This window comes from Protopterus annectens, chromosome 1.part1 (genome assembly GCF_019279795.1).
Source record: "Protopterus annectens isolate FY-2018-M chromosome 1.part1, PAN1.0, whole genome shotgun sequence".
NCBI classification, from domain to species: Eukaryota; Metazoa; Chordata; order Ceratodontiformes; family Protopteridae; genus Protopterus; species Protopterus annectens.
The window spans coordinates 563,059,041-563,085,561 of record NC_056726.1 but is presented as its reverse complement, the minus strand read 5'-3'; the positions used below and the strand labels follow the sequence as shown (position 1 = coordinate 563,085,561).

The following is a 26,521-nucleotide window of genomic DNA, read 5'->3' as shown; positions in this document are numbered from 1 at the left end:
AGGAATGTTATTTATTTACTTTATTTATTTATTGGCAGCTGTTTACTGGGAAAGTCCACTGAGCCAGAAGAGTCCATTTTCAGTGGAGACTTGGGGAGAAAAGCTCCATAAGGCAGTCAGTACAAGTAGTACAGAACATCCAAAACAGTTAGTAGATCACAAACAATACTGTCAGAAACAGAGCAGTATTATACAAAAACAGAATAGGAAGCATATAAACATATTATAGTCATACAAACTAAAACAGTTTGGAGTTACATAATAACTAAGTACTCATATTAGTGTGCATTTAGAGAATAATATAGTGATAAAAGCAGTCACATAGAAATACTTACAAGGTACTCCAGGAGTGGCAGATAGCACAGTATTACAGAGCGATGTATAATTGATTTATTAACTAATAGTTGTATAACAATGTCAATAAATGTCTATAAATGGCTGACCCACTGCAAACCCAAGTTCAGAAAAAGGTTTAGAGAACTGAAAGAGGTGGAGAGAGGTTAAGTATTCTTAGTACCTCCTATGGGCACTTCAGTGGGCTTCTCTATTTAGGAGCCTCTAGGCTATCCATAGGATGGGTTAGAGGTAAGCTATATCAGAAACACATACACATAAGTATGCATGTTACCACAATGGTATTTCTTGTGGCTGAAACATAGGATGAAAAAAAACATGCAGGTGCTTGACATACACCTTTCAGTTCCATCACTGCTTGTTCTTATGGGGGAATGGACTTCACAGAATGAAGTGCCAGGGTGGAAGTGACCCATGTATTGTATGTTAAAAAAAAGGAGAGTGGTCATGGCCATATGACCTTCCACAAATGTAATTAGCGGCTGTCATTACAAAGTCATTTTTCAAAACTAGACAAAACGCTAAGTATAATCAACATCTGCTTCTTATAATGTATTTCTTTTTATCACCATTTATATGTAGGATACTACAGGAAAGTTAGCCAAGTTAAATAAAAATTGTTTTTTTTTTAAGTTTTAAGACATTGTCATGTTATCAATATTCCAAAAGTGAGCAACATAAATCAAAGTTTAGGTTAATCAGACATTAGTTAACTAGACTTTAGTTAAGACAAACAGAGAAAGCAAAAACTATTATTGACCTATGCTCTACAGTGAGGTCACTCAGAAAGGTTCACAATAATGTCTGGGACTAATTTCTCCTGACCTATAAATAATTCAATTTTTAGTCTATTACTTAGAGAGCCCCATAATAATCCTGCGTTACTGCACATCATCATACACGAAAATATTATTTGGCCATATTTACAGGCCATAAAGTTATCAGCAAAATTTAAAAAACAGATAAGCAATTGTGAAGTAGTTACACAGGCATTATACAAAATCACAACTGGAACAATAAAAAGAAAAATAATGTATTTAAATGTTTGTGAGAACAGATGAACCTCATTAGGATAGAGTGAATAGACAGAACAATATCTGTCCCAAATACTTGAATGGTGTCTTACTTATTCCTCTAACTTTAATACCTCAGAGGGAATATTTATTAATTGATTTGTTTATTTATTTAGTAGATTTGTTAACTGGGGAGTGTACTGACCCCCAAGAAGACTTATCTGGATGCACACACAGTATTGATGGTGACATATATAGCTCTTCTAGGTAGCAATAAAAAAAATAACAAAATAATATAATTCAAAAATAAGGCATTTTATTTTTTTATTTAACATTTGTTAACTGGGAAAGTCTGACTTGGAACAAAGCCAATTTTCAGCAAAGGCCTGATAAAATTCATCACAGACCATCTAGATCCTCAGAGTATATATGGAGTCTGATGGTCATCACACCCCAGTCTTTATAAATGTATTCTGACACGGCTTAATAGTGAGCTGTGCCCTGGGCTCCACAAGTCTAAAACTGGCCCTGTTCAGAGGCATGCACAGAACATCACTACAGCTTGTGTAGCTGATTGCTGATAGTTTGTTCATTATTTCTTTATTTTTCATCACAATCAATCCTCGTAGATGTAGGCTGCTATAGCTTGTGTGGAGGTAGGGGACATTGTGGTCATTATTTCTTTAACTTTCCTCACAATCAAACCTTACAGATGTGCACAGAAGGTTGTTATAGCTTATGTGGGAAATGAAAACAGAATGTCTAAGACTTATTTCATTTTTCCTCATAACCAAACCTCAGAGGTGTGCACAGAAGGTCACTATAGAGTGTATAGAAGTAGTGTACAGCCTAGGAGCAATAGATTTAAATACATTAATATCTATATATTCTCACTTTCCTCCCAATCAAACATATGAACCTATAAAAATCCTACCTATGAACCTATAAAAATCTTGATGATTGGATGGGTAATAGGAAATTCACCCCGGGGATCACTTCTGTGGTTCTGCTTGACAGGGGCACAGGAAAATAATTTTCTTGGGTGGTGAAAGCCAGGGTGCCTTTTTGGCTAGGCTTGTGTACCTACCTATGAACCTATATGTATATGTAGCAATCTTTTATGACCAAAGGAGAGTATATCTAATAGCAACAAGGTGAAATATGTTACTACATTTTGTTTCTTCTTTTGTTTTTGTTACAATCTGACAACAGAGGGATATGCCGTAGGTGGCCGTCTTTTTTTTGGGGGGGGGGGTAATTGTGTATATTTATGATAGCACGCAGCAACTTGAAGTCCACATTTGTTCATTCACTTTCATTCCAATCTAATACCAGATGGATAAACATAAAGTGACTGTTTTTTTTTGTAGGGAGGCAAGCATTATTCTGATATATGATTTACATATCCTCGCAAGCATTTGTATTTTCAATTTATTATGGGCTATTGTTTCATCAGCTTTGATCATTAAGCCTTGGAAACAACTTATTTTTTCCATGAAAGGAAAACTTAAGGCTGACACCAAAGGTTCTCTCTTGGACCACTTATTGCTCATTGTATATATGCTTTGCCTAGGATATCTTTTAACGGAAAGTGGTTTAGCATAGCACAGTTACGCTGCTGATACACATATCTAGTTCTCCTTTCCGAAGATGATGTGGCAAATATGTATTAGGTTGTTAGCAGTCTCAGTAGCTCAACCAATAGCACATTTGTTTTTGGTGATGGAAAACTGGAAGAGTGTGGATTCTATTCCAACACTGGGTAGTTGGATTAAATTTGTCTGACAGATGGCACAGAGAATTAAGGTTATGAGCTGTTAATGAGCTACTTCCTGTGGTGCAGGGTTTGATTCCCTCAGCCTGCATTTGCCTACTGTGTAGCTTTGAAAAAAAGTGAATCAACCAGATAGTATTTTGGGGAATTCAGGCTAGGCTCCATGATGGTCTCCTGAACTGCCTAGTAACTTTTTATGAACCTATGATGATCCAGAATCTATACATTCATGGCTATCAATAAAACAGTTGAAGTTAAACACAACCAGAACTTGGGCCCCGGTAGTCCATGTAACTTTAAGAGATTCCTTTGCTACTAATTTGTCAAACATTATAAGCACCGCAGCAATAAGTGTGAATTTGTTAATAAAATGTGTAACTTTGATGAACTTCAGACTTAAAGCTGACCCTTTAAGACTAGGTGTTGACTATAATGACATTCTCTTGTTTCTATTATCAAGGATTAAGTACCAGATATCAGCTCTACTGTACAGGGGGATAAAGCCCTGACTACAGAGCAAATGCCATATGTTTGATTTGCAGCTTGGGCAAATGAGGCGGAAGGATGGGTGTGCCCATCTGGTGGGGAAGTCACACACCTTGCTGTTGATACTTGGCAGAGGCTGGGGATATGCAGAGGGGGAGTGCTGTCCTAAAAGGGAAACTGACAGGGGACATGGCTAAATCATATTGGAACTGGGACACTACACCAGCACCACCCCAATGTACATCCATTCGCAGATATTATGGCTGCATGTTGGGAAGAATATTAGGGCATAAACCAAAATGAAATCTGCCATCAGCAGCAATATGACACTGCAACAAGAGCCTAATTGTGGAGGAGGTAAGGTGTACCCAGTATACCTGCTGAATGAGGAAAGGCCCTGGTGACAGCTGGTGGTCATTTGCAAGGTGCATAAAAAGTTCAGTCATTTTCTTTCCATGGGCTCCTTAAGGTTGGATATTAATTGAGATACCCTAATGCTAAGCTGGACCACCTACAAATGGTACAGAACTCTGTCCTGAGGCTACTTACCAGTTCATCATGTTACTAACATACCACATCTGTTCTGCACATTAATTATTGACTTCCTGTCTGTTACAGGATCATCTATACGATCTTAGTGCTAGTTTATTTTTTCCACTGATAACCTGGATACTTGTTATCTGAAAGAACTTATTGTTACCTACTGCCCTACCTGGGTTCTGTTTTAGTTCCACTAGTCCATCTTGAAACTTCTTTTGTTGTTTATCAGACCTCTCACCTGAGGAACTAGCTAACACAGTGGTTCCTGGACTGCCCATTGCTGTCTGGATTCAAGAAGACACTCAAAACATACCTTTTGGATACGGCATTTGTTGGTGTGGGATAAATTTTACTTATTTACTTGCTAGCGTGAACCTTTATTCTTAATCATTTGTATGTATGTTAAAATATGTTATATGTAATTGTTTTGTTTGTTATTACTATTTTTATGTGCAGCCTACCAGATCCCAGACCTCCACCATCATTTGATTATTTTCTCCTCAGATATTGCAATGCAGTCTTAACAGTTATGTTAAAAGGATGCAGGATTAACTGAAGAATAACTGCATTACTTTCTTTAAGGATAATTTGTATTCAGGCTATCATTTGAACTAAAGGATGTAAAAGAAGGCTTTAACATGCATTTCAGATCATCTAGAATCCTATGGTTTGGGGAACCTAGTGGCCCCCAGACCACGACTTAATTCAGCTATTTTGTCTGCAGTTCTTATAGTGCAGTCTTGTCAATTAGGCTGTGTTGGAAGTAAGCAGAAAAACGATAAAGAGTGACACTATGTGAAAGCTAAACAAAACAAAAGTTAATCTTTATGGTGTGAAGGACAAACTGGAGAAAACAGAAAGGGCATTGGAAATATTGGTAGAGAGTTGGGGAGGTACCGTTGAGTCTGTTGTCTAGGACTACATTTCACCTAATGTCAGCCCTGGAGGAGAGTGGTCTTTAGCACCTTAGAATTGGCGTGCAAAGAAGAGGGGCTAGAAAGCCTGTGAAACATTCAGGTGCCAGGATGACTAAATCCTGCATTCTTTAGTATTTGTGTTGATAGAGTCAATCTCGAAAATCGCTCTTCTCCTTAAAACTTTTCTTGCAGGGGGTCAAACCTCTTCTGCACCCCCCATACCACCGAACTTATGTATACCAACTCCAACATCGCCATACCTCTGAGAAAATGGAATATTCTGATAAATGGCATATTCAGTTTCTGTTTTTCTGGACTCACTCTAGCAGGTCCCGACATGTGAAACAATTGCTTCTCTGGTGTACTACTGGTTAGACAATAATAAAATGTCTTCCTTTACAGAAGATAGCAGCTTGTAGTAAAAATTTGCTAGACGTGCTTCTGTTCCAGTTTGGTGAAAAGCCTTTTCCTTCAAAGAGGTAATTGAGAGGGTCAGTCCTTCCTTACCATTGATGTATTCCAACATTAGAACTAATTATATTGAGTATTTGTGAAGTGGCTTCAACTGGCTCCATGGATAGCATGACAGCTTTACCCAGACAAAAACATAGAGTTTCTGAATGTAATGAACAGTCCTGTAGTCATCTTTTTATTCATACTCTACTCAGTCATATTGTATTTAAGTTTTAGAAAGGCTAATATTCAGCTTAGATGTTCAATATAACATATTTATAAAAAGAAGCATTATTCTTTTTTTTTTCCCAAAAAACTTTTTATTAAATTATAAACATTACATTTAGGAGTTGAATAAATATAAACAAACATTGTAAAAACAGATTGCAACTCTTATACAAATTAGAAAAGGAGAGAGAAAAAAATATAAATAACATCACACAATATATACAATATGTACACTAGGTAACCAGACAATAAACAATAAATTGAAACAGAATTATAAGCATTGATGTAATTTAAAATATGAGTATGAAAACTATACTAAACACCAGACCAGAAATAGTCTTAGAGGTTATTAATTATTAATAATGTTTAAAACCTTCTCCAGTACTATGTTTTTTAAAGCCATTTTTTTTTTGGACTCTTAAGCATATTTTTTTGAGCATCAATATATAAGTAAGCCATTTTTTGGAAAGTATCCCAGTTTAATTTGGTGCGATCAAGCCAATTTTGAGTTATGTAAAGCTTTATTAGAGAGCAAATAAAAATAAGAACATGAGTATCCATTTTTGAAAGATAGGTTATCGGTATATGAAGTATAGCAATTTCCCAGGACAGCGTGGATTTATGATACCCCATTCTCTGCAATCTTACTTTCAGAGAGGTCCATAATTTATGGGAAAAATGGCAATGCCACAGAATATGTAAGAGGTCAGCTTGGGGAGAGGAACAGCATATGCATGATGGGGATTTACTAGCATTAAATTTATTTAATTTATATGGTGTATAATAAGCGTTATTGTTAATCATTAATTGTGTGTATAGTAATTTCTTAAATGGAGCAAATTCCTGAGTATTTCTGATTGCCAAAAGTTTTTGATTCTCAGTTATTTGCGAATTATAATTTAACCAGATATTAGAAAAGAGACAGTTCTGGTCGAGTACTAAATTTTTTATCAGTTTGTAAGAGTTTGATAACATTTTCACTGATGATGATAGTGTGCCAATTATCGTATTTAAATTATTTAAATCATGTTCTGTAGGTTTTGTGGGTTCATACTTACCCATAATTACCTCTCTTAATTGACGTAGAATTGTGGAGTATTTCCAACTAACTTTCAGAATTTTACGCAAATCTATTAGGGACAGGTCTTTATATTTCAAGATATCCCAGACTTTCAAATTTTTTATTAGAGGATAATTTGTTAGGTTAAATGGTGTGTTATCCAACATTATATTAGGATTTAGATGGATTGGTTGAAAAAGATGATAGAACTTATCAAGATTACATAATTTTAGTAAATCCCGAAAAGCTTTAATCTTTTGTTTAAGAAAGATAGAAATTTTACTGGTGCTCTTCAAATCTAAAGAAATAAAAGGGATGGCTTCTGGATTTATGTTTTTAGATAAAATGTAATAATACCAAATCTTAACCCATAATGGGTGATGAATACCATCACTATTTTTAAATTTAGATATGGTTAATAGCTTGTTTGCTGAAACAATTAAATAGTAAACGTAGAAGTTTGGTAATCCCAAACCTCCTTTATCTTTAGAAATTGACAATCTAAAATAGGAGATTCTAACCGATTTGGGGAACCATAAAAATTTAGCTAACTCTTTATTTACTTTCTCAAAAAAGGATCTGGGAATTATCTGATCAGAAAAATTGAATTGATATAAAAATTTTGGCAGAATATTCATTTTGATTATAGCAGCCTTTGATAAAAGTGATAGATTTAATTGCTCCCATCTAGTTATGTCAGATAATATAGAGATCCAAACTTTACCTATGTTGTTTTGAAAAGAGGAGTGATTATTGTGTTCCATGTTTATTCCCAAATACTTCATACCAAAAGTAATCTGCATTTGTGAATCAGAGAACAAGTACGATTTATGAACCATGTGATTTAAAGGAAAAACATGAGTTTTTGAAGGATTAATAAGATAATTCGAAGCAAGAGAGAAAAGTTCAATAGAATTTGTTATTTTGCTAAGATCAGATATTGGAGTTTGGAAATATAATACTAGGTCGTCAGCAAAGACAGAAAAATAAATTTTTGTATTAAGAATCCTAGGGATCTTATGAAACGTGTTTTGAGTAATAAACAACAGTAATGGTTCTAAGTATATATTAAAAAGAAAAGGGGACAATGGACAACCTTGCCTCGTACCTCTGGTAATCTTTATAGGGGAAGATGTGTAACCATTAATATAAAGTCTGGTAAACATATCTTTGTATAAAGTTTTTAAGAAATTTGTAAAGGATAAAGGAAAATTGAAGCATGAGATAGTCTGAAAAAGAAAATCCCAACAGACTCTATCGAAAGCATTCGATGCATCAAGAATCAATGCATAAATTGGGTTAGAATCATTTTTGATAAGATGAATAATAGATTCTTAAGTCAGGGTGTAAGAAGCATTATTCTTCTTACAAATGATTTTACCTATTTTGTTTATCTTATTTATGGCTTTCAAGTGTATATTTGATACAATCAGGGAACTTATTCTTTCAAGAAATTAATTACTTATGGAAGGCTTCAGCTTTATTTATTTTATTTATTTCACATTTGTTAACCAGGTTAGTCCAACTAACCCGAGGGGAAAGAGCTCCAGCAAACATAAGCAAAGATAAACATACAGGACAAAAATGATTAAAAATACTGCAAATACAAAATTAATTATAAAGAGAAAAACAAAGAAAAGAATTATGAACATTAAAGGTTATACTGATAGTAGTGGACTAAAATTTACTACATATGAGAGTAAAAACAAAAAGATAATCATTGTTCAAAAGAAGGATGATGTACAGACATTGATAGGAAGTGGGGGGGGAGATAGTGTGGAGAATGGGAGGGGGCTATACTAGGGCTATAGTAGTAGAGCTGAGGGTTTAGTAGATTAGTTTAAGCAGAAGTTACTAACAACAAAACACAGTTAGGAGATGCAACAGGTTATACAGTGGGAGAGCCTATGACTAAGTGTGGTCAATGCAACGGCATAATTTCAAGTTTAGTAGGTGGGATTTAAGCTCCTTTTTAAAACAGAGAAAGGAAAGGTTGGATCTAATATGGAGAGGGAGTTTGTTCCAATTTAGTGAGACAGTGTTTGTAAAGTAGTTTGCCAATATTCCTTTTGGGTTTATAAACTGAGAGAAGATGCTGATCAGCACTCCAGACAGGCCGGGGGGGGGGGGTAGGGAGTAACATGGGAGGTGACAGCAAGGCAGGCAGAGGGGTTGTTCAGTATGGAAAAGGTAGTGTGGAGTTGCAACTGTAGGAGAAGGTACAGAAATTCCAGCTACTGAAGTTTGTTTAGTGAGAGGCAGTGATGGAAGAGAGTGGTTAGTTTAGAATAAATCTGGCAATTTTGTTGTACGTTTGTTCCAGTTTCTGCATTGAGGTTATCTGGATATTGGTAAGGATGGGGAAGCATGTAGAAGACTTGATAAGAGAACTGCCTGTGCAAGAGTGTGTTTAGTGGCAGTATTGAGGAATTTTTTGTTCCTATAAAGTAGTCCAAGTTTTTGGTGGTTTTTTTGATGGCCTGTTGTATGTGCAAGTCAAATTTTAGTGTGTCATTAATTATTACCCCAAGGTGTTTGGTGTGTGAGGCAGGGGAGATAGTGACGTCATCTAGGGAGGAAAGAGAAAAGTTGGATTTAAGGTGACAGAGTGTCTGAGGTAGGAAAAGAAGGAGTTGAGTTTTGTTAGGGTTAAGGATTAGTTGATTATTTCTGAGCCATTTGTCAACAGAGATAAAGGAAGTTTGTGTTAGTGTCTGTAGTTCAGAGATAGTATTGGAGATAGATAAGAGAGTAGAGTCATCTGCATATTGTATTACAGATGAGAGACTGCAGGATGAATGTAGGTCATTGGTAAAAGTGTTGAAAAAGGAGCGGTCCATGTATGGAGGCTTGGGGTACTCCTGTTTGAACAGCAAGGAAGGGTGAGAAAGCCTGCTGCCATCTATCAGCTTGTTTTCTGCCAGTAAGTTAGGACTGGAACCAGCCAAGAGTAGAAGGAGAGAGGTTTAGATCTGAAAGTTTGTTAAGAAGGATGGGATGAGACACAGTGTTGAAGGCTTTAGAGAGATCAATGAATAGACAGAAGAGGAGGTTGTTGTCCCTAGCTTCTGCAACCTTTTGAGTAAAGGATAGTAAGGCAGTTGAGGCACTGTGTTTAGGGCGGAAATCATGTTGCGAGGGGATGAGGAGATTTCCGTGAATGAGATAGGACAGTAGTTGAGTATGTATACATTTTTCAAGGATCTTAGAGAGTGGTAAGAGAAAAGCGATTGGTCTATAGTTAGAGGGTTCAACAGAGTTGGCGACTTTATGCAGAGGAGTGGTATAGAAGGATTTCCATATTTCTGGCCTAGTAGATTCCTGAATGGAGCGGTTGATTAAGATAGATACAGGATATGCAATAGAGTCACCAACAATTTTCAGAAAAATCCAAAAATAGCTGAATTTTCAGAAATTGAGGGGGGAGTTTATCAGTGCAGGGGGAGTTTATCGGTGCAGGGAGAGCATGGTTTTAGTTTAAGAAGCAGGGATTTGATGTATTTAGTAGAAACAGCAAATACAAAAAACACACAAGCCAGCAGCAAGCAGATGGTGTCAAAAGAACAGTTTAATAAAAACTGCCCCAACAGCCAAATGGCATCAAAAACATACCGGTTTCGGCAATGGTTAGAAACCTAGCCTTCTTCAGTGTAAATCAAGAAGCCAAAAAAGTAAAATGCTGTATTTATACAGATGTAACCATGCTGATTGGTTATAAAATTGTAAACATGTGCTGATACTCAAATACCATAAAGTAACACATAGTTTAAATGGCCATGAATACATTCAAAAATAAATTCAAAAATAAATAAATTGAATCATTACAGGGCTTAAGTACATACTTGTCTAAATGGCTATCTATCCCAATATTTGGATAGCATATATACAAGATGTAAAAACCAATTATACATAGGTCAATGTTCGACAAAATATGCATATATACAAAATTCATAATAAATCAGAATACATACTGCAATATAACATAAGTTAATCAATATATATGTGAAAAAATATATATGTGTATTCTAAGAATAGGAATACCATATGTTCCACATAACATGTAATATATATTTATAGACTATCATTCAACCCAGGGCTGAATAATGCTCCTAATTTCGTGATCCATTTCTTTTCTTTAATATTAAGTTTATTATGCCAACCACTCTTAATAGTTCTATCACCAATGATTTTATCTATAATAGTAAAATGAAATTTGGCAGTACTGTGTATTAGAGTGTGTTTATATAATGCATTAGTAGTTTTATGGCATCTAATGTCACTGAGGTGCTCTGAAATACGTAGTTTGACTGGTCTTGATGTCTGTCCTACATAAAATGAATGGCAAGTGCAACATGCCAAATAAACCGCCCAATCCGTGTTACAATTTGCAAAAAATCTAATGTCAAAAACAGTATTGGTATTCCTACTAGTAAACTCCTTGGTTTTCAACATATGTTTACAATTGACACAGTGGCCACATGGAAAAGAACCTATAAGTCTGTCACCTAAGATAGTGGTTTGATATACTTGTGGTAGAGTAGACTCATGATGATGTTTATAGTGATTGAAGTGACCAGCCAAATTCTTTCCTTTACGAAAAGAAAAAAGGCACTTATCAGGAACAATGTTTTTAATCTTAACATCAGCCTGCAAAATGTTCCAATTGTCCTTAATGATTTTAGTAAAGTTGTTTGTATTTCTACCAAATGTCGTAGTGAGTCTGAGTATGTTGCTCTTAACATATTTCTTTTTATATGTTAACAAATTCCGTCTGTGTAAACCCCTAGCATAATTCTGAGCCATGGTCACATATCCTGAACAATAACCACGCTCAATGAATCTATGATGCAAATCCTGAGCATGATTGACATAAGTAGTGTTCTCAGAACAATTCCGCCTGATCCTAATAGATTGCGATTTGGGAATGTTCTTTGCTATATGTTTTGGATGAAAGCTGGATGCGTGGAGAATCGTATTGTATTGGGGGAATTTTCTATGGGTTTCAGTTGTCAGAGTGTTGTCATTTTTCTTGGTCACCAAAACATCCAAAAATGTAATGGCTTCCCGATCATAAGTAATAGTAAATTGTATTCCCCAAATATTATCATTCAGGTATTCCATAAATTCCTGAAGATATAGAGTATCCGATCTCCACACCATCCAGCAATCATCCAAATATCTACGCCAGATATCTATTTCCGGCAGGAACAGATTATGAGTATCATCGTAAATCATAATCTGTTCAATATAAGCCATAAACAGATCAGCGTAAATGGGGGCAAAAGATGCCCCATAGCTGTACCTCTGATCTGCAGATAACATTCCTGGTTGTAGAAAAAAACATTCTTGGTCAAAACATGCTCAGTTAAGTTCAACAAGAGAGTATTGAAACCAGGTTGATATAATTTGGATGCATTGAGCCAAAATTCAATTGCATCAAGTCCACCCCAATGTGGAATATTAGTATAAAGTGAACTTACGTCCAAGGTACATAGTAACCATTCTTTATCCAATTGCATATCATTTATAATGCTCAGAAATTGAGTGGTATCCTGTATTCGTGATCTTATAAATGGTAGTAATGGCTTTAAATACATCGTTAGGAATTCAGAGAGAGGTTCTGTAATCGACCCCATGCCTGATACAATCGGCCTTCCAGGTGGATGTAAAAGATCCTTATGTATTTTAGGTAGAAAATAGATATATTGTCTAGTTGGATCAGTAATTGTTAACTGGTAACATGTTTTTTTGTCGATAATACCATTTTCAACAGCAGATTTCAAAAAGTCATCAATATCCTTTTTGAATACCAGGGTTGGGTCCAGTGGCATCTTAGTATAATATTTGACATCATTCAATTGTCTATGTGCTTCAATATCATAAGCACACCAATCTAACACTACCACTGCCCCTCCTTTATCTGCGTTAATAATAACTAATTCTTTATTGTTAACAAGTTCCTCTAGACAAGATTTTTCACCATCAGTGATGTTATTAGGCATAGGTCTCTCATAATTATGCTTAAAATGTAACTCACTAAGTACACTTCTCAAAAAAAGGTTGACAGCTGGATGCATAGGAGGAGTGAAATTAGAAGCATGATATTTGAAACTTTCTTGTTGTGAGTGTGTAGTATCCCCTTGTTCCTGAAAAAATAATTTTAGATTAATAAGCCTACAAAATGAAAATAGGTCATTAGTAAATGAATCTTCTGGAACAAAACGGGAATAAAGGATAAACCTTTATTGAGTAGAGATATCTGTTCATCTGATAAAATAGTGCTAGAAATATTACATACATTATTTATTTTTGGTTAGTATCTCCAACAAGTTCTGCAGACTGGTAACCTTTTGAGCTTCCTGCCCCCTCCTCCTCCTACCCCTGTATTCCCTAAAGGGATACATAGTTTTTACGTTTGGGAGTGGGGAGTCCATGGTGGACTGTGTGTCAGTATCTGTACCAGACGAGGTCTCCAAATCAGTAGACTCAATGTTGTTGCTATGCCCTTTTAATATGGAATGGACGTTTCCTTTTAAATTTAGAGGCTTGCTTCTTAACACTCTGTCCTTCTTGGAATCGGACATGTCTGACAGTCTTAAATGGTTGACCCTTGTCATAGTCCGAGATATCACGAGAAAACTTTTTAAGTTTTCTATCCTTTAAAATCATATCAAAATTCAACAGTTCAGTACTCAGTTTAGATAGTAAAGCCTGGAAGAAAGTTTCATTTTGATAATGATTACATTCCTCAATCAAATTCAAAACTGAAATAGTTTCACTCTCAATGATTCTAGTATAATGTTCAGATAAAGCTTTTACAAACTTCATCGAGCATTCTTGTTGTATATGATTCCATTCCGAGAGTAAACTATCATCAGGACTTGCCACCAACGGCTGTATTTTCACTCTGAGACCCCTAGGGCAAATGAATTGTTACAATAATTTGTTGACATTGGCCCTTAATAAGTGTATAAACTAACACCACTTAGAATGTAAGTCTTTATAAAGTTTGAAAAAACAGGAGTTTGATATAACAAATTAAGGACATAAACCCTACATCACTATGTTTCAAAAAGTACTGTTGTTATTAAATCATATAAATATATTGTAACAATTCTGTTTTGATAGTATAGTACAGACAAGATAGATTCATATTGCTTTACTGTTTTGTAATAGCAATTCAGTTTTTACAACTCTATATAGCAATAATTTTTTGGTGCCTATATGATTTAGTTTATATAGCACAAATCAACAATTTACAAGGGATTATAGGACTAAGTCAGTATCTGTCCATGATATGGTCGATAGCATTTGAACAACTCTAGTATATTTATATACACAATAACATTTTATTATTATTTTCACTCCATTGATTCTAGGCTGATCATTGTGTTTCAATTATACATTTTCACTTCTGGGACCACCTTTGTATATCTTTCAATATTAACAAATAAATGCTATTTGTGGGCCAAGCATTTTACCTTGACTTTTTTCAAATATACCATTATTGACCTGTATTAGACGTGGCTACAACTAACTAATTTTAGATTTATGGTGTTGAGCCATTATTGTCTGATTATTGTTTGACTATTTGATTTTGATATACAGGCCGTGGTTATATATAAGAATAATTTGGGTGATAATATGGATCTCCAAAAGCTTCTATTGGATTTATCATCAGATAAAGATGATATTGCAGCATTTGGCATTGGAAATGATACCACTGCCTCAGGAGAGATAATCTCTTTAAATCCCGAACAGAAATGTGAACAACAATTTGTTGCACTTAATAAAAATATGAAGGCTTTAAGATCCAGTGTTTGGCACCACAAACTATTGAAAGCATATTTGGCCAAGGGCATTTGCCCTAGGGTCTCAGAGTGAAAATACAGCCGTTGGTGGCAAGTCCTGATGATAGTTTACTCTCGGAATGGAATCATATACAACAAGAATGCTCGATGAAGTTTGTAAAAGCTTTATCTGAACATTATACTAGAATCATTGAGAGTGAAACTATTTCAGTTTTGAATTTGATTGAGGAATGTAATCATTATCAAAATGAAACTTTCTTCCAGGCTTTACTATCTAAACTGAGTACTGAACTGTTGAATTTTGATATGATTTTAAAGGATAGAAAACTTAAAAAGTTTTCTCGTGATATCTCGGACTATGACAAGGGTCAACCATTTAAGACTGTCAGACATGTCCGATTCCAAGAAGGACAGAGTGTTAAGAAGCAAGCCTCTAAATTTAAAAGGAAACGTCCACGTTCCATATTAAAAGGGCATAGCAACAACATTGAGTCTACTGATTTGGAGACCTCGTCTGGTACAGATACTGACACACAGTCCACCATGGACTCCCCCACTCCCAAACGTAAAAACTATGTATCCCCTTTAGGGAATACAGGGGTAGGAGGAGGAGGGGGGGCAGGAAGCACCGAAAAGGTTACCAGTCTGCAGAACTTGTTGGAGATACTAACCAAAAAATAAATAATGTATGTAATATTTCTAGCACTATTTTATCAGATGAACAGATATCTCTACTCAATAAAGGTTTATCCTTTATTCCCGGTTTTTTTGTTCCAGAAGATTCATTTACTAATGACCTATTTTCATTTTGTAGGCTTATTAATCTAAAATTATTTTTTCAGGAACAAGGGGATACTACACACTCACAACAAGAAAGTTTCAAATATCATGCTTCTAATTTCACTCCTCCTATGCATCCAGCTGTCAACCTTTTTTTGAGAAGTGTACTTAGTGAGTTACATTTTAAGCATAATTATGAGAGACCTATGCCTAATAACATCACTGATGGTGAAAAATCTTGTCTAGAGGAACTTGTTAACAATAAAGAATTAGTTATTATTAACGCAGATAAAGGAGGGGCAGTGGTAGTGTTAGATTGGTGTGCTTATGATATTGAAGCACATAGACAATTGAATGATGTCAAATATTATACTAAGATGCCACTGGACCCAACCCTGGTATTCAAAAAGGATATTGATGACTTTTTGAAATCTGCTGTTGAAAATGGTATTATCGACAAAAAAACATGTTACCAGTTAACAATTACTGATCCAACTAGACAATATATCTATTTTCTACCTAAAATACATAAGGATCTTTTACATCCACCTGGAAGGCCGATTGTATCAGGCATGGGGTCGATTACAGAACCTCTCTCTGAATTCCTAACGATGTATTTAAAGCCATTACTACCATTTATAAGATCACGAATACAGGATACCACTCAATTTCTGAGCATTATAAATGATATGCAATTGGATAAAGAATGGTTACTATGTACCTTGGACGTAAGTTCACTTTATACTAATATTCCACATTGGGGTGGACTTGATGCAATTGAATTTTGGCTCAATGCATCCAAATTATATCAACCTGGTTTCAATACTCTCTTGTTGAACTTAACTGAGCATGTTTTGACCAAGAATGTTTTTTTCTACAACCAGGAATGTTATCTGCAGATCAGAGGTACAGCTATGGGGGCATCTTTTGCCCCCATTTACGCTGATCTGTTTATGGCTTATATTGAACAGATTATGATTTACGATGATACTCATAATCTGTTCCTGCCGGAAATAGATATCTGGCGTAGATATTTGGATGATTGCTGGATGGTGTGGAGATCGGATACTCTATATCTTCAGGAATTTATGGAATACCTGAATGATAATATTTGGGGAATACAATTTACTATTACTTATGATCGGGAAGCCATTACATTTTTGGATGTTTTGGTGACCAAGAAAAATGACAACACTCTGACAACTGAAACCCATAGAAAATTCCCCCAATACAATACGATTCTCCACGCATCCAGCTTTCATCCAAAACATATAGCAAAGAACATTCCCAAATCGCAATTTATTAGGATCAGGCGGAATTGTTCTGAGAACACTACTTATGTCAATCATGCTCAGGATTTGCATCATAGATTCATTGAGCGTGGTTATTGTTCAGGATATGTGACCATGGCTCAGAATTATGCTAGGGGTTTACACAGACGGAATTTGTTAACATATAAAAAGAAATATGTTAAGAGCAACATACTCAGACTCACTACGACATTTGGTAGAAATACAAACAACTTTACTAAAATCATTAAGGACAATTGGAACATTTTGCAGGCTGATGTTAAGATTAAAACATTGTTCCTGATAAGTGCCTTTTTTCTTTTCGTAAAGGAAAGAATTTGGCTGGTCACTTCAATCACTATAAACATCATCATGAGTCTACTCTACCACAAGTATATCAAACCACTATCTTAGGTGACAGACTTATAGGTTCTTTTCCATGTGGCCACTGTGTCAATTGTAAACATATGTTGAAAACCAAGGAGTTTACTAGTAGGAATACCAATACTGTTTTTGACATTAGATTTTGCAAATTGTAACACGGATTAGGTTTATTTGGCATGTTGCACTTGCCATTCATTTTATGTAGGACAGACATCAAGACCAGTCAAACTACGTATTTCAGAGCACCTCAGTGACATTAGATGCCATAAAACTACTAATGCATTATATAAACACACTCTAATACACAGTACTGCCAAATTTCATTTTACTATTATAGATAAAATCATTGGTGATAGAACTATTAAGAGTGGTTGGCATAATAAACTTAATATTAAAGAAAAGAAATGGATCACGAAATTAGGAGCATTATTCAGCCCTGGGTTGAATGATAGTCTATAAATATATATTACATGTTATGTGGAACATATGGTATTCCTATTCTTAGAATACACATATATATTTTTTCACATATATATTGATTAACTTATGTTATATTGCAGTATGTATTCTGATTTATTATGAATTTTGTATATATGCATATTTTGTCGAACATTGACCTATGTATAATTGGTTTTTACATCTTGTATATATGCTATCCAAATATTGGGATAGATAGCCATTTAGACAAGTATGTACTTAAGCCCTGTAATGATTCAATTTATTTATTTTTGAATTTATTTTTGAATGTATTCATGGCCATTTAAACTATGTGTTACTTTATGGTATTTGAGTATCAGCACATGTTTACAATTTTATAACCAATCAGCATGGTTACATCTGTATAAATACAGCATTTTACTTTTTTGGCTTCTTGATTTACACTGAAGAAGGCTAGGTTTCTAACCATTGCCGAAACCGGTATGTTTTTGATGCCATTTGGCTGTTGGGGCAGTTTTTATTAAACTGTTCTTTTGACACCATCTGCTTGCTGCTGGCTTGTGTGTTTTTTGTATTTGGAGATACTCCTTTTGAAGCCGTGCAGCTCCTGACGCGCAGGGGGAATTTCTTGTTTAGTAGAAACAGGTCACAAGGTAAAAGGCTGAAAGACAGAGAAGCATAGGGGTTTAGGGGGAGGTGAGGATGACACAGAAGAGTTGGGATGAGCAGAGTTACCAGAGGGTAGGAGTTTAGAGATGTTGTCTATATAGTGTTTGCTGAGTACGTCTGCAGTTTCAGAAGGAGAGTGATAGGGGAAAGGGTTAGGGATGGTAGGAAAACCAGTGTGGAGCAGGAAGATGATAGTAATCTAGAATTTTTGGGGGTCATTTGGGTGAGAGCTTTGAAATTTAGTGAAATATTGACATTTATCCACAATAATAAATTTTTTACATGATTTCTGAGTTGCTTATAACCTTGGAGACAGGTGGGAGTTTTAGTGGTTTGCCATCTTTTCCATACAGCATCTCTTACATGCATCAAAGCATGAGTAGCTTTGGAGAGCCAGGGTGCAAAATTAGATTTGGTTCTGATTTTGGGAGTTGGGGCAAGAGAGTTTAGGACATCAAAGAAAATGTTGTTGAATTTAGTAACAGCATCATTGAGCAGGAGAGTTTTTAGGAAAGACCAGTTGATGGCAGAGAGCCTATAGTTAAAGGTTTAAGGGGAAATGTTAGTCAGTTTCCTACAATCTCTGTAGACATGGGGCTTAGAGAGATGAGGAGAGTGCCTTAAGATAGAGATGGGACAATGGTCACTAAAAGAGTCAGGGAAGGTAGAAGGGTTACAATAGCTGTTTGGAGAGTTGGTCAAGATCCAGTCAATTGTGGAACCAGTAGCATTTCTACTGTAGTGGGTAGGGGTAGTGATCAGTTGTGAAAATCCATACAGGTTAATGAAATGTTGGGTGAGTGACATAAGGGAGTTCTAATCTATATTAACATCTCCAAGAATGATGGTTTCATAGGGGATGGAGTTGTTTATCCAGGAGAGTAATGATAGGGATGTTTTAACCTGGGTGGATATAGATAGAGGCAATAGCAAACTTCCTATAGTTACTGATGTGGCAGTCTAGGAGCAGTAGTTCAGCAGGGGAGAAACTAGGCAGGGTAATGTCTATAGGTGTTAGCGTCAGTGAGACAGAGTACAAGATAGCCACCCCACCACCTTTTTGGGCATCCTATCAGACCTATAGATATTGTATTGAGGTGGCAGAAATTCAGATGACTTGATATGTGGTTTTAGCCAGGTTTCCGATAAGGCCAGGATGTGAGGTTTGTGTTGGGCCAACCATGCTTGAAGTTCAGACGTTTTGTTGTTTAGGCTTTGGATGTTCATTGCAGAGATAAAGAGATGTTTGAGGCTTGATATATTTGAGAATGTCTTTGGGGGACAGCAGATGAAGGTGGAAGGGTAGTGGAGAGAGGGGAAGGACCAGGATTAGGATGGATGTCACCAGAAACCAGAAGAGCAAAGACAAGATGGAAAAGATGAGGGTGGTCAGTAAGGGGAACAGGGTACTTGAGTTTGGGCTTAGGAGTAAGAGCGGGGTAGGCCATGAGTTTAAATTTAAGACATTGAAAGGGGGAGAGACAGAAAAAAGAGGGGGCTATAGTCAGTGGAGCTTGGTTATATGTTGTAAGAGGTCTGGGAAAGGGAAAGGTGGGGGAAGAGCGGAAGATATGGAGCTCAGTGTGGTAGGAAGTGCTTAAGGCTAGTGAGATTAGAAGTGGGAGAAATAGCAGTAAGGATAGCATTGTGTGATGGAAAAAGGAGGGAAAAATATAAAGAAATATATTAGGGAATGGTGGTGGCTAGAGATAAGCAGTGTGAGGCAAGGAACAGTATTGAGAGGTGGAAATAGTGAGTATGTTAGGAAATAGTAGGTATGCTAGGGAGTGAAAGAGTTAAGTGTGAGAGAGTCAAGCCACAGAGCAGGCAGTACAAGGTGGGCGGGGAAAAGAAGAAGATTGGAAACAAGGTAGGAGGAGTGAAAGGGAGAGAGCACATAAGTTCATTTTTCTCATTCTGTGTTCATTATGTGGCAGTTGAGACTGGATGCTTGCCATTACCCAGGGATAAATGTGTATTTTGTCCATTATGTGTATTTTAAAATTAAGACGCTTAAACCGGTAGAAATTTTTTTTTCTTTTTTTCAATAATATTTTTTATACTGCTTGGATACATACAAACACACACTTTAAAACATATTTTGTACAGATGTATATAAATATACGCTTCATAATATAATGCTTTTAAAGAAAATATTTTTTGTAAACATTTTTTAGAAATGTTTTTATTTATTTATTAGGTATGCTTATGTATGCAACTAATGTTTTTTGATGTCCACAATATAGTAGAACTGTTTGTTTTACTTGAAGGGAGGTGGAGTTTGCTTTCTAAGCAAGAAATGGACAGCCACTCATATTATTGTTTTTAAACATGTGATAGGAAGGAGGGGAATTTAAACCCGTGTTTTAAAATGTTTTTATCTGAAGAAGTTGTTTTTTTGTAAACAACAAAAAGCATTGTTAAAAGCTTAATAAAACTGTTTCCTGCATCTGTGTGGAAAGAGGTCATGTTTTGGGCAATCTGACTTGCACTACTTTGGCATTTTTGGAATTTCTTACAGGAGAAAAGAGGCAATAAATAGAGCACCAAAAGCCCTTTGACTGACCAAAATGGTGACTCGCTTTGTTACACAGCACAGTAAAAGAGAACTTAACAAATGTTTTTATGTTTGTAACCTACACTGTTTAATTGTTGGGAGAGAAAAAGTTGTTGTTAGAGACTGTGGTGGCCAATTGCAATCCCGTAGACACCATTTTGCAGGAACTGCAGTACACTAGTGTGGGTAAATGCAGAGTTTGTCTAGAAAAAACAGAAAAGCAGAGATTTTAGGGTAAGCATTAAGGCAACAACAGACAGTTATTTTACAACAGCACAATCAGAGAGGTTTGAGGGGAGGTAAAAGTACCACACTTCAGTGTGGACTAGGGTTTATGGCTAAGAAAACGTAGTAGTAGAGAAACATAACAAACACTTGCCAGATTTTACAGATATACCAGAAAAAACTAATCAATCGTTCATCATTGTACAAATGCAGAATAGCCAGTAAAAACAATTCCAGTATAGCTAGCACAAGTTATTCAGGTTGTAAATAGACTTATTCAATGTGTGCAAGCAATTTAAACATTAAAAACATATGTAGCAAGTAGTCATTCTGATGATTATACACTATCTCTAGGTGCAGGTTCAGTTTAATCACAAATATTACAAGGGAATTCAGTAAAGGTCACTTGCTACTTATAAAGCTTCTGCAACAAAATAGAGCAGTCTGTGCAGTAACAGAGCCTAGAAATAGGTATGTGCAGTATCAGAGCCTAGAAATAGGTTCTACAGTTACACACAAAAACAGTAAAAAATCCATACAATGAAGAAACTTACACTGTAAGTCATGCCAGGTCAGCCAAGGGGGGAGAGACAGGGAATCCTAAGCACCTAGGTTTGAAAATGGTGCCTGTACTACTTCATAGGTTCATAGGTTAGTACTAAGCTAACTGCCCTTGCGAGCCATTTTTTTTAAGCTTAGCCAATTATGCCTTTTGAGACTCAAACCATGCACCTTGTGTTTGTAAGGCAAACACCTTAACCATTGGGCCACCCTCCCAACTCCCCAAAAAATAAATACGAAAGGGAGTGGTGGGACTCGAACCATGAATGCCTCTTCTTTGTGCGAACGCGCTACCATTACACTATTGCTACTTTGTAGTCAGTAAAAACTATTAGAGGTAAGAGGGGGCGGGGGAAAAGAGATGGCAGTAGGAGTGGTTAGATTGAGAATCATGAAGTTGAAAATGGTGCCTGTACTACTGTAGCCAGTATAAATTGTTAGAGGTAAGGGGGGGGGGGGGTTTGAGGAAAAGGGAAGGCAGTAGGAGTGGTTAGAGGGAGAATCTTGAATGACTCTATGCCACACCGCAAGCAAGTTGAATGTAAGGGCCTAAAACCTGCACTTAGCACTTTAATTTTACTTACTTTTAGCTTTGTTAAGAGATAGCCACCATTTTCATTTTGGAGATATTTCCAGAAACTATTTCTGACTATGAAACATTCTTTTCTTTAATGTTGCAAAAGGCTTCAAATTATGTACTTCTTCTTTTCAGTGCCATTAAAGGCAGACCTCAGAAAGGATTGCCGTGATGCAGAAGGCTTAACTTTAAATGGTTTTGTATCATATTAAGTATTTCCTATTCTAAGACCACACTTCCGCTACAGTTTTTCCCTGGAGGTAGCTGTAGCATGGAGAGTGGTCTCACTGGAGAAGCTGCGTGCTAATGCAACAGTCTGGGGGGAGAAACAAATGGTACTTAGCCATCTGATCTATCCCAGAAATTACAGCAGCTCTGAACTTATTCAGCAGAGCAATTCTGCCAAGTTATTTTTTTTTTTCCTCACAAGAAGGAAAATGTGCAAGCCATCTTTTGACGGTGAATGGGACTGGTCAGGACTTCTATTGTGGCTACAATTAAGTATAGCAATGCTGTGTTTTTTTTTGTGTGTGTGAGTGTGTGTGTGTGTGTGTGTGTGTGTGTGTGTGTGTGTGTGTGTGTGTGTGTGTGTGTGTGTGTGTGTGTGTGTCATTGTGTGTGCACACAGACATGTTGGGAGGTCTTTATGCTGCTATGATACACGAGTTGGTTAGCAGAAAAGTAGTGTGATTTTGTCTAAAAATGCAGTGTTTGATTCAGAGGCATGTTAATCAGCTGCTGATAAGGTGTTTCTCTGTGTGACTTTACCTCGCCTCTGAATCAGAGATTCTCTCCATCACACTGATTAACTAACCAAAATTAGCTAAGTAGTTTTGTCAGAGAAGATCTCTCTTGGAATCAAGTTTTATTTATTATTTATTTTATTTAACATTTGTTTACCAGGATAGTCCGACTGGACAACAGGTGTCCATTTTCAGCGGAGGCATGTTCAAGTAAGGTTAACAGTTGAACAAAAAACAAGGTTGTAGTAGAAGTATATGATCACAGCACAACTGTACAATTAACTTCATAGTAAGAACAAATTTAAAAGAAATTTACAGTATATACAATTTGCTTGGGTAGAGTATAAGTCAGTAAATTTCTAAAATGTTTTTGCATCAGTGTTGCCGGGCATGGCTATTTCTGTTGATTTTCAACTCTGATATGGCCCATAATGGTCAAATTGTTATAGCAGGGCATGTACTTTACAAAATATTACATGGATTTCTCTAGACTTCTCTAGATTTTGTAAAGATATAGCATTGATCTGTTTTACTATTGTAGTAAAGATGTACGCAGAGGTATAACCTACTTAAGAATACTGTTAAGAAACTATATAAATTAACATTTCAACAGATAATTCTATATCTGGTCTCTAGCTTCTTCCAGGCTGGTATCATCATACATATTTACTACTGAAGTTATATGATTTGCTCTATGTTTATTTTTTTAAGGTTTATTGTTTAAAGTAGGCAGGCTGAACTGGTGGGCCACTTTTTAGCTCCTGTCATTCTTCAGTATTAAGAGTACATTTCATTAAACAGTTTATATATAGTTTGCCTACATTAAGTAGAAGAGCATTGCACTTACAGCAAGAGAGGAGAGAAGAAACAATACATAAAGAGCTCATAACACAAATAGAAAGATATCCAGTGTATAATTAGTCTTGAAACATACCCTAGTCATTTTTAATGCTTTATACCTACAGAAATTATAATTACTGTGCAGTTTGTAATGTGGGATTTAAACTGCTACTAAGTAATGTCCTTGATTGCCACTGAAATGCTGTTCCATGCTTTAGGGGTCCTGAAGAAGACCTTTGCAAAGCATTATAATAAGTAAGATTCCGACAGCAACAGAAATAAAGTTAATGTTGAGAAGCAAAGCCAATCAGTCAATGGTTTAAGAGTAAGCAGAGTTCTGAGGATAGACCAGTCTTCCAGGAGATGGGTTTTGAATATGAGGTGCTATGAAGGGGTGTTTGCCCTTTGAAAAATGATAAGAACATGGCTTTGTCAAGAGCTGCAAAATGCTGTTCAAGTCTGGGGGCTAGAACAATGAAAACAAGTATGTGTTTAATAATATTGACAGATGAGTCTGTGATTAGCAGTAGACAATACCCTAAGGTAGAAAATTATCTTTTTGGGTGTTGTAGCTTTGGTTTCAGGAAATAAGTATTGTGAGATTCTTCCGCATGTTCTTAGTATGACATTAATTATATACCGGTGGAATGGCTGAGCTCTTGGATTAAGGATAAAAAAGGCATTATTACAGAATGCGAATAGTAATGGTTTGAGTGGGAACTTTCACAGCTACCTGGTCTGGATATGAAAAAAAAGTATTGCTGTTTCAGCATAAAAGGTTCTGTATGGTCAGTATAAAAAAAAAAAACTTTTTGGTGCTTTTCATGTGCATTGTACTTCTAAGGCAGAGTGAATGCATGCAGGTATAAAAGGAAATATACATGCTCTAAAATTCAGAGCTAAAGGAGACAGCAATATGAAAAAAAGCATGTACTGAATGGTCCAAATTTGTAATCCTCCTTCATAGCAGAAAGAGAAGAAGGGAATCACACCCTGGCCAAGCAAAACTTCATAAGGGAAAAATATCCATCAGAGATAAAAACATAAGTGAAATCTAAAGAGTGTGGTTGGAGAGTATTAGTACTGCAACAGTGATCTATTCAAACATCTACTATTATTGTACGTTTATAGACATTGTGTTCATCATTAGATCACTGCTGTGCTAGAATGAAGCTGTGGGATGATTTCCAAAGAATAGATAGCACGGGTAGAGGATGAAGGAGCTGAGTCCAGGAGTCCTTGATGAACAGGCCTAGCAAATCATCTTCTGGCCTTGGAAAATGAGTCAGTTTGTAATGTTAAATAAAAGTATACAGAGATGACTAAGTTGCTGCCTCTAGAATAGCTCTAGAGTCCACCCTTTTCTAAAAAGTCCCAGAGGCAACTACAGCTCTAATAGAGTGAGTCTTGACCTTTTAGGGGTGTTTTTTCATGGTGAAAGTAACAGAAATGGATGCAATGAGACACTCATTCAGAAATGGTCTGCTGTGACAGTGGTTGTCCTTGTTTCTTTCCATCATAGGAGATAAATAGTTTGTCAGAAATTCTGAATTATTTAGACCTGCCCAGGTAGTAATGTGGATATCCAAGGACATCCAATGTATGTAGAATTATTTCTTCCCTGTTTGGGGGTTCATGAAAAAACTCAAAAAAGAAGAATAGATTGATTTATGGTAAATTCAGACACAACCTTTGACATAAGGAAGGGTCAGCTCTTAAGGTAACCCTATCCTCTGTGAAAGATGAAAAGGGATGGATAGACATGAGGGCTTCTAACTCAGATACTCTAGCTAAAATCAGAGAACTAAGCAAATCTGTCTTCCAAGACAAGAAACTTCAAGGCAGCTTCTGCAGCTGATTCAAGTGGAGGAAGAGTTCAATTTTTCTATCACAAGATTAAAATAAGGTGGCTGAATATGTAATGCCCCTTTCAGAAATTGTTTTTTTGGAATACATTAGGAAAGCTAGGATCTAACATCAAACAAGCTGAAATGGTCAATAGATGCACCTTGAAAGAAATGTAGGATAGGCACGATTTGAGAAATTCACACGGGTACCTGAGAAGCAGGGAAGCCTTTGCTCTTGATGAATTGTGGTCTCTCCTGTGGAACAAACCAGACAATCTCTACATTGTTGCCAAATATGATTTTCTAATAACAGTTTTTCTAGATTCTTTCAACACCTGTTTTATGTCCTACAAAACAAAAAAGCTTAAATGGCTTCAAAGTCGGATGGAGGTTCTGTAGGTTGGGGTGGATCAGTGATCCTTTATTCTGTGTGAGTAGGTCTAATCTGTGAGGACGTTTTTGGTAACTGTCCATGGCCAGTTTCATGAGAAGGGAGATTCCTGGCCAAAAGTGAGTTAAGATATTTACTTTTGGAGAGTCTTTCTGTATCTTTAGAATAACTCCATTTTCAGAGGAAATAGAGGGAGCAAAAAGGTACAGTCCATCCATGGGAAAGAAAAATAATCTATTCTCCAAGCCTTTCATCAAGGTGTCCTGGTACAGAACTTCTTTGACTGTTTGTTGTGAATGGAGACAAACAGATCAACTTAAGGATTTCTTGTATCTGTGAGGCTCCATCATGGGTTTGCTCAGACTGTCTGCTACAGTCTTCTGCTCTGATGGAATGTAATTTTCCAAATGGGAGAGATTGTGGTGAATTGTGACTTCAAAGAAAATCATAGTTCATCTGCATAGGAGGTAAGATGTGGTTACCTGATGTTTATTTATGTACCACATCACAGTGGTGTTATCAATAATCAACAATAGTGGTCCTGCAGTGCACAGCTGATTCAAGGATGTTAATGTTTTTCTCAG

The 26,521-nt window shown here is 36.2% G+C and overlaps 1 protein-coding gene across 2 annotated transcripts in view; it reads right to left on the bottom strand.

Annotated features, from left to right (window-relative positions):
- LOC122806395 (receptor-type tyrosine-protein phosphatase U-like) overlaps positions 1 to 26,521 on the bottom strand; it is a 1,549,454-nt gene that overhangs the window by 1,167,587 nt on the left and 355,346 nt on the right. The window lies entirely within an intron of this gene.